Raw genomic sequence first — 9,366 nt, forward strand, 5'->3', positions numbered from 1 at the left:
TATTAGCTAGGACAAAAATTTTCCTTCAAGATAGCAGTAAGAATGACTACATCCTAAGAAGATTGAGGGACACAGGCACCAAGTAAAAAAGCCCTAGCAGTTTCTAGGATATGTTGGTTTTTTTTTTTTTTTTTTTTTTTGGCTCAGTAAACCCATTTTATTGAAGGATATAAGAACAAGTAGTTTCATGGATGATACCATGAGTAGTGAAGTACTAGACAAAGTCATGATTGAGATACTCCCCAACATTGTCGAAACGCAATATGCGAAGCTTATCAAAAAACTGAGTTTGAATCATTGGAAAATCTTGAAAGTAGTGAAAACCCCACTTTTATTTTTTAGGAGATAAAGCCATATCATCTGTGCATAATCGTCCACAAAAGTTAGAAATCACCGATACCAGAAAAAGTAGAAATCAAAGATGGCCCCCAAAACATCGGAATGTATAATAAAAAAGGAACAATACTTTTATAGAACTCAACTGATAAGACACATGGTGACTCTTGGCTACAATGCAAGTATTGCACTTAAAATCAAAAGTAGAACAACCAAAAAATAATTGTGGTAACACATGTTGCAGATAGCTAAAAGTTGGATGACCTAAATGACGCTAACCTTTGGACCGTACTAACATCATCCACAAAATATAGATCCCCCTTCTTAGTACCATGACTAATGATCTCCTTTGTTAGAATATCCTGGATAAGACAAAATTTAGGATACATTAGTACACAATAGTTCAATTGTTTAGTAGCTTGACCAGGAGATCTCAGTCTATGTTTCAATGAGGGAACAAGTAAAGTGTTGGGTAAAGAGATAGTAGAAGTAAGATGAACAGTGCTAGTGCCAATGATAGAAGAGTCTACACCGTCGTGGTGGTGGTAGTGGTGGTGGTGGTGGTGGTGGTGGCGGTGGTGCTAGCGGTAGTGGTTTAGTGGTAGTTGTAGTATGGTAGTGGTAGTGGTAGTGATAGTGGTTGTTGTAGTAGTGGTAGTGGTAGTGGTAGTGGTAGTGGTAGTTGTAGTAGTGGTAGCGGTAGCGCTAGCCCTAGCGGTGGTGGTAGTTGTAGTGGTTGTAGCATTAGTAGTGATAGTAGTAGTAGTCGTGGTGATGGTGGTGGTAGTGGTGGTCATGTGCAGATCCATATGGGGACTCGGGAGGTCTTGGGACCCTCTAACAATTTGGGCAGGTGCAGCAGAGAGGCTTGTGGCCTCCATGGATGTGCATGTAGCAGTGCTTATAACAAAGAGGAAGAGGTTTCTAATTTTTGTTTTAATCCTCCAAATCGTCGCAACCTCCCAACTTTAAACTTAAGTTACCCCATCCCCTAGCATGATTTGCCGTTTCACCACCTCTAGCTGCCTAATTTTATTTCTTCCAAATTCATTTAAGTTTTTTAATCCTAGACTCTAGTCTCAACTCCCAATTGTAATATATATGTTACATTAACAAATTTCATCTTTGTAGATTCATTAACTGATGTGTTATGTTGCCGAGGAGAATTTGTTGGTTTTATTACCTTTGAGATTAATCTTGATTTTTTATTTTTTTTTTCAAAAACGGGACAACTAGTGGCAAGCCATGGTTATCCACCCCTTCTAGGGGCCTGGAAGACTCACAGAGGCATTTCAGCTTTCTCCTGGCTACAGTCAAGCAGACTCACCAGCTTGGAGCCTCGACCCAGGACCTCCCTGTTTTTTGTATTTTGAGAGCTGAAATCCGCACCCTTACTACTGGGCCACTTGATGTGGTTGATTAATTTTGATTATTCAATGAACCAAATTCAATAAAAAAAAGTGAATAGAACCAAACTAGTCTAATTTTTTTTTTTTGGAACTTTTATCTTGGGACCCCCACATAATCCTGGATCCGTCACTGGTGGTGGTAGTGGTAGGGGTGTAATACCCCTGATTATTTTTAATATGTGATTGAGTTGTGAAATTCAAATTCATTGATGGTTATGAAATCCAAATCCAAGTGTATAGAAATGTGAAATCCTGTTCGCAGATTTTATTATTAAATTAAGTATTTTGTAGTCGTATTCAGAGTCACGACACATTTATATTTTCGGGGTATATTTGTTCGATAAGTGAAAAAGATGAAAATACCCCTAGTTGGCTAATCAGGATTATACAAGGATGTACTTTATCCTTATATTTTTCACCGTATTTCTTGGCATATTTGAATAGAGGTCGATCCTACGAGCTCGTAGGTGAAAATAGATCTTAATTCCGAGTTAGAACGAAGAAGTTAGAAGCGTTTTAGTTGGAGAATATTTTGGTCTTTGTCCATATTTTATAATTTGGAATTATTGAAAAAAAAGAAGAAAAAAGAAAAGAGTCTAGAAGCCGCCAGATGGCAGCAGGGGAAGAAGAAGAAAAGAAGAGGGAACTGGAAAAAGGGAAAGAAAAAAAAAGAGAAAATGGGAAGGGGTAACTCCCATATCATTTGATGGTTTTCTGATGCGGATACCGGTCAACTCCACATGAATTTTTCCATGCTACCACACCATCTTGAAGATCTCACTTTTCTCTACAAAACCCACCCAAGAACCACCTTGAAAAACTAGCACACGTGGTGGTGCAAGGCCACAAAATTCAAGGGTTTCAGCACTCCAGATACCTTTTTCAGTTTTTCGGTGAATCGGTGAAGCAACGACCAATGCTACCACTTGGGTTGTGTATCCTATCCTACCAGGAGCAAAACCCAACCAACCCCGACCTCGTTGGACCACTATAGGCCACGAATAGACACCAAGAAGTTTTAAGCACCCGCCGGCTTTATCAACGGAATTGACCATCTTCCATCCACTTTTTTACTTCATGGCAGGTATAAAAGTTGATCTTTATCTTTCTGTAAATTTTGGTAAAATTTGGAGTTAGTAAAAAATGTGGGTTTTCGGTCGCCAGTAACCGCCGCATGCAGCGACGTGTGGCCAATGGGCTGACTTTGCCTTTTTAAGTTAAATTTGATATTTTGTTTTCATATTTGGTATTCAATTGACATGATTTGATTGTTTGAGTCTAATATTGTAAATGATAGCCATTTGAATATTTTAGAAAACTGTTTAATTGACAGTGAACTACGAACGGCTTGATCCCGTTTGAGGGTATGTAGGTAGTCTAACAAGAAGTTTAGATGCAGCCATAAATTAGCCAAAATAAATTTGATGAGTAAGTGTTATATTTTGGCCTACCACTGTGTTTAATTTCCGAATAATTTTTGGGTTGTTACAAGGGGTAACTCATGTAGGTTAGGATTGGTAGAACCAGTAGTGGTTCCACCATTAAAGGATGACATGTTATCCATGGAGGCTTCTAAGGTTTTTGGTTTTCGAAGGAAACAGGCAGAGTAGAAATTGTAGAAACTCTGATTTGATACCATGCTAAATTTGGGTTTAATTCTCTAATGTGTATTTCTTCTCACAAAGGAGGCAAGTGCAAGATATACATTACAACTTTAAATTACAAGGCAAGAATAAATTAGGGTTTTTATCATAAATGGTCCCTAAAATTGATCATCACCATCCAGATGGTCCCTAAAATTAAAAATCAATCAATGTAGTCCTTGAAAATAGGTGTCACAAATCAATGTGGTCCTTCCGTCATAATTATGTTAAAAATTCCGTTAAGTGTTGATGTGGCATATAAATGGTCCCCACAAGATTTACGGGTTTTTATCACAAATGGTCCCTGAAAATTGACTCACACCATCAAGATGGTCCCTGAAATTGACCCACACCATCAATATGGTCCCTGATATTGAAAATCAATCAATGTAGTCCTTGAAAATAGGTGTCACATATCAACATGATCATTCCGTCACTATTTTGTAAAAAAAAAATTTGTTATGTGCTAATGTGGGTTTAATAATTAATTAAAAAAATTGTCTAAATACCTTTTTGAACAATGAATTTTTTTTTTTCTTATAGTAGGGCCTACTCTAAAGAGAGATCCCTTCCATAAATTCTCAAAGGCACAAGGCTTAACCAAGGCCTAAGAGGGGGTGTGGAAATATTTTTCAACCAACAATAGACACACCTCGGTTATAACCTCATTATCTCAAGGTAAACCTCGCCATTCTTTGCATCACTAGACCACCAGGGAAGTGCCGAACAAGCTCTTCAAGATTAAGGTTGTGAGGATGTTGATCGCCTAAATGTTAACAGTGATGTTCCAGAAGTCGTTGCCAATGGGCCAAGCCGTCACCAAAGGTGATCTCCATCCAAATTCAATTCGGTGAAGGGTGTCAAAGTATGTAAAGATGAGTGTATTGGTATTTTTTTATTTTTTTAAGAGAATAGAGAGTGAAGGAAGTAGAGAAATGGGGACTGGGATCAGAGGTGATTGCAGGATTGGGTTTTTGGATTGACAATTTTTTTATTAACTATTAAATTATTAAGCCTATTTGTAATTTTTTTTAATTTAATTAGACTTGTGCGACCCATTTATGTGTCACATTAGCACATAACAGAATTTTTGATAGAATTGTGACGGAAGAACCAATGGCATAGCCACACCAAAGGCTGCGGTGGGCTATAGCCCAGGGAGAGTTTGTGGCATGTGTGTGTGTGTGTGTGTATTAGTGCATAATCTAATATAATAGAAAAAAAAAACTGCAAGAAGAATTATTTTTTAATGAAACTAGCCCGGTGAATATTTAGCACAACTAGAAATATAAAACTTATCATGGAAATTGTAATGACATTTTGTTCAAGATTATTATGCTTTAATTCAACGGGCTTTATATTAGTTTCAATCAATTTTTTTAAGATTGCCTTTACATCTACTTTCCTTGTTTTGATTTGTGCTAGTTGTGTGATTGTAATTGAGATGTCAAGTTTTTTATCTTCTTCTTGTGTTTGCATCTAAATATATGTAAATTTGATGATTCGTTGTAATATTTGCGGTTTGCAAATGCGAAGATTGCTGAGTTCATGCCAAGTAAATTTTAAGTATACAAATACGTTAAACTTACATTTTTGCATGCAATATGTATGTTGCTAAAAAAAATTAAAAATCATTTGATTTTAGGGTGATTTTTTTGGCTAGCCCACCCATAAAAAATTTTCTGGCCCCTCCATTGTGAAGGACTACATTGATTTGAGCACTTACTTGTGGGTCTACATTGATCAATTTTCAATTTTAGGGATCATTTTGATGTCGCAGATCAATTTTAGGGACCATTTTGATGTCGTGAGTCAATTTCAATGACTATTTTTGAGAAAAAAAGCACTTATGGGGCCCATTGATGTGCTATATCAGCACTTAACAGAATTTTTAACAGAATTGTAACGGAATGACCACATTGATTTGCGATACCTATTTTCAAGAACTACAATGATTGATTTTCAATTTTAAGGACCATCTTAAAGGTGAAGATCAATTTTAGAGATCATTTACGATATAAACCCAATAAATAATAAGGTCTAACCTAATTACAAGGAATCAAGTAAGGAACAAATAATTACACGAACGGTCAACTTATGCCAACAACTCACGCCAACAATCTAATGCTCCACGTGGAACTGGCCTCGTTATTCCCAAAGATACGTGAATCAATTCGTCTTGGCTGCGCGATAGGAGGTGCACCCCGCGGTTTTTAATGATCGCAGATTTGTGGAATTGAAATATAACATGACAAATATCTCCCTGCTGTTTGTGCTCTTCATCCACTAACCTGTGCCACACATGAGTTGCCTCGCTGTCAATGTTATTACATAAACAACGTTCAAAGTTTTGTATTCCGTTGATGAGAATATCAAAATAAGCACCAGATCATAAGGATTCGGTGCATCAAGAACAACAGATAGAGCCAATCCTAATAACGTGTCCCCTTGTAAATGTAGAGGAATTTCAAAACAAAATCGACTGCATCTAACAACTTCTTCCCCTTCGTATTCTGATAGAAGTTCAAATGTTGTTGAATGTTTAGATGTATATCTAAGCCACTTTGGAACTTCATTGACTGAAAGAATAACTTGTAATTCAAAGCACCGAAGAGATTCCTACAGATTAAATAATGTGTAGATAACTATTTACAAATAGTCTGTTGTATATATGTCAACCATATGTGATAAAATTATATATGCTAATAAATAATAAATGCGAATACAAAAATTAACAGAGTACGAACAAAACAAAAATATAAAATAGACAACTTGAAGATCGAGGCTTGCGTACCGCAATGTCCTTGAAACAGAAATTTCGTCCCTACTCAGTGCTTGTAGTTCTACAGACGTTTGCTTCACCAGGATTCAACGATCAAGTTAGAATTCCAGCACCGGAAAACTTAACTTCTAGCGAATTTCTATGTGGTTCTCTCAGCAAGGATGTTTTGGATTATAGAAGAATAATTGTATTTTCTGTGTTCTAAATGTCATGCAGATGGATGTATATATAATGGGATTGTGCTTGTTTGCAACAGGTATGAGAATGAGATGAGACTGTTGGGAGACATCTCTTTAGAGGGGTGCTGTGCTCTCTGCGTTTTTTATTTTCAGGCTTCATCTGAAAAGATGAGTCTGTTCAAATAAAATATAATTTAATTAAATTCAAAATTAATTAAAGAATTTTCAAAGTCCCAAGGCCCAAGATCCATCTTTTGATAATTAATTATATATATATATATATATATATATTATTAATTAATTATTAATTAATTAGTACAGCCCAAAGTCCAATCTTAAGGGTGAGCCCAATTTTATTCTCCAAGACCTATCACTCCACTTACTTTCTGTAAGGGACAAAGTCTTACAAAGTGAGGAAACCTTTTGGGAATGACTAATGTGGGACAATGAAATTTCTACTCAAAACTTCCAACAATACCCCACATTTGAGTTGAAGTTTCATTCAAACTCCAACAATTACCCCACATTTGAATGCAAATGTATGACTAGGCTACCTAAAACTGAGATAGACATGATATGCATCGGGTGAAGTGTCTTTTGGACTTGAACTTACCCTAGTGAAAACATATCAGGTTTACTTATGGACACAGTGGATGTGGAAGATCTTGAACTGTTCACCGCAGTAGTAAACCAAGACAATATGCCACACACATATCACATCTGCCACACATCAATTCATACGGTTGTGTTCATTTTCGTCCTGAACAGATCCCGAATTTCATAGGAGCTTTAGAAAATTTAGCCATTTCAATTCTCATAAATGCGGCCCCATTTACTCCTATACAAGTGGCATTGATTAAGAATAGTCTGCCATATTCCTCTTAATAACAAGATATTAATGTCATTAAATGTATAAAGCATAACCCCTCAAACTCAACAGACAAAACACATTTTATCATAAGAATGGGTAAGTTGTGTGTTCAACTTTTGAATCAAACTCAACCAGTTTGCCTATTGAACCTAGGCCATGAGATCTCCAATCAGCTAGGTTAGGTTTCCACCCAGTTTGATTCATTGAATTCGCTTGAGACCTATTCCCCTCAATGTAAATAATATTTGCTCTCTTGGTAGACCTTTTATCAAAGGATCAGCTATATTTTTCTTTGACTTTACATAATCAATGGATATTATTCCATTGGAGAGCAACTTCTTAAGAGTATTATGACGACGCCTGATGTGTCGCCACTTTCCATTGTATACATGACTTTTGGCCCTTGATTGCGCGACCATACTGTCACAATGTATACATATAGCAGTTATAGGCTTTGGCCACATTGGAATATCCTCCAGAAAATGTTTGAGCCACTCGGCTTCATCTCCAGCCAAGTCTAAAGCTATAAACTCTAACTCCATGGTGGACAAAGCTATACATTTCTATTTAGAGGATTTCCAAGATATTGATGCACCTCCTAAGGTAAAAACATATCCACTTGTCGACTTGGATTCTGTAGTGTCAGAAATCCATTAGCACCACTGAAGCCTTCTACAACAGGTGGATATTTTGTGTAGTGGAATCCGTAGTCAAGTGTATTTTTCAAATACCTTAACACTCTTACTAAAGCATCCCAATGCTCTTTTGCAAGATTACTTGTATATCTACTAAGCCTACTTACTGCATAAGCTAAGTCAGGCCTAGTCGAATTCATCAAGTATTCATCAAGTACATTAGACTACCAATTACTTGAGAATATTCAAGTTGAGATATGGCATTGCCTTTATTTTTCTCCAACTTGCATCCAACATCAAAAGGAGTTGCAGCAGGTTTGCAGTCAAATTGACCAAACCTTCGTAATATTTTTTCTGCATAATGGGATTGTGTAAGGACATACCCTTCACTATTTCTCTTAATTTGAATTCCTAAAATGACATCGGCTTGACCTAAGTCTTTCATGTCAAAACTTGAATTCAACATTTTCTTTGTTTTGTTTATTACATCTTTATCGCTTCCCATTATGAGCATATCATCCATATACAAGCAGAAAATAATGCAAGCTTTATCATTACTCTTAATGTAGACACATTTATTAGATTCATTTATTTTGAACTTATGTGTCAACAAAGTATGATCAAATTTCTCATGCCATTGTTTTGGTGCTTGTTGAAGTCCATATAATGACTTAACTAATTTCCACACTTTGCTTTTTTGTCCTTTAAGCACGAACCCTTCAGGTTGTTCCATGTATATTTCTTCATCTAGTTCTCCATTTTAAAAATGTTGTTTTGACATCCATTTGATTTATATCAAAGTTGTATACAGCCGCAATCGCTATTAACGTCCTAATTGACGTTATGCGAGAAACTGGAGAATAAGTGTTGAAATAATCCAACCCTTCCTTTTGGTGATAACCTTTGGCTACTAAACGTGCCTTGAACTTATCAATGGTTCCATCCGCCTGAAGTTTCTTCTTGAAAATCCATTTATGACCAATTGGTTTACTACCGGGAGGTAAATCAACCAATTCCCATGTGTTATTTTTCATAATGGATTCCATTTCACTTTTAATTGCTTCCTTCCATAAAGGAGCCTTGGAAGAATACATTGCTTCTTTAAAAGTTCTAGGTTCATTCTCGGACAAGAATGCAATGAAATCTGGTCTAAAGTTTTTAGAAACTTTGATTCTTTTTCCTCTTCTTGGTTCCACATCATTTTCTTGGACATGAGAAGAAGAGGCTTCATCATGACTATGATCATGAACCCTCTTTGTATTAGAACCATAATCCTTTTCTTTGTAAGGAAATATATCCTCAAAGAATTCTGCATCCGCTGATTCTAATATAGTGTTAACATGTATGTCAGAAATCGAAGATTTTACAACAAGGAACCTATAAGCAGCACTATTATTTGCATATCCAATGAAAACACAATCAATAGTTTTAGGTCCTAGTTTCGTTCTTTTTAGTAACGCAACTTGCACCTTTGCTAAGCAACTCCACACTTTGAGGGTTTTATAAGTGGG

The sequence above is a fragment of the Pyrus communis genome, chromosome 16 (assembly GCF_963583255.1).
Source record: "Pyrus communis chromosome 16, drPyrComm1.1, whole genome shotgun sequence".
NCBI lineage: Eukaryota > Viridiplantae > Streptophyta > Magnoliopsida > Rosales > Rosaceae > Pyrus > Pyrus communis.